Source organism: Temnothorax longispinosus, chromosome 1, assembly GCF_030848805.1.
Source record: "Temnothorax longispinosus isolate EJ_2023e chromosome 1, Tlon_JGU_v1, whole genome shotgun sequence".
Lineage (NCBI taxonomy): Eukaryota > Metazoa > Arthropoda > Insecta > Hymenoptera > Formicidae > Temnothorax > Temnothorax longispinosus.
Window position 1 is genome coordinate 15,336,757 of NC_092358.1, and position 547 is coordinate 15,337,303.

The following is a 547-nucleotide window of genomic DNA, read 5'->3' on the forward strand; positions in this document are numbered from 1 at the left end:
TTTACACTTAAAATATAAATAATAAATTATGGTAGTAGGTATATTAATATATTACAGGAATTACAAAGCATTAAGAAAAATTAAAATAAACAATAAATCTTTATTTTTAATTTTAAAAACGTTATATATATAGTAAAATATTAATAAAATATTAATTTAAAATGTAATTATTTAGATATTTAATATTAATATTAATTTTCTATCTTTACGTTTTTCTCTATATCTCATTATGATAATAAAAAATAATATTAATTTTCGTCCTTTTTTAGAAAGAATCTGATTGCGTGGAATTACCAGAAATCACAAAATCAAAACAACAACTAATGTCGTAACTCGAGTGTCATTGAGTGCTTAATTATGTCTATCTTACCTAGCAATCTGTAATATGTTATTAAAAAATTTTTGAAATATTCATAAATATATACATTTCATATTAAAAAAAAATACTATTTAGGTATCTCTCGTAATTGGTTTGGTTTATTTATATAACTGATTTTAATTCGCTGCATGTAGTATTATAAAAATATAAATTTATTGTAAATATGGT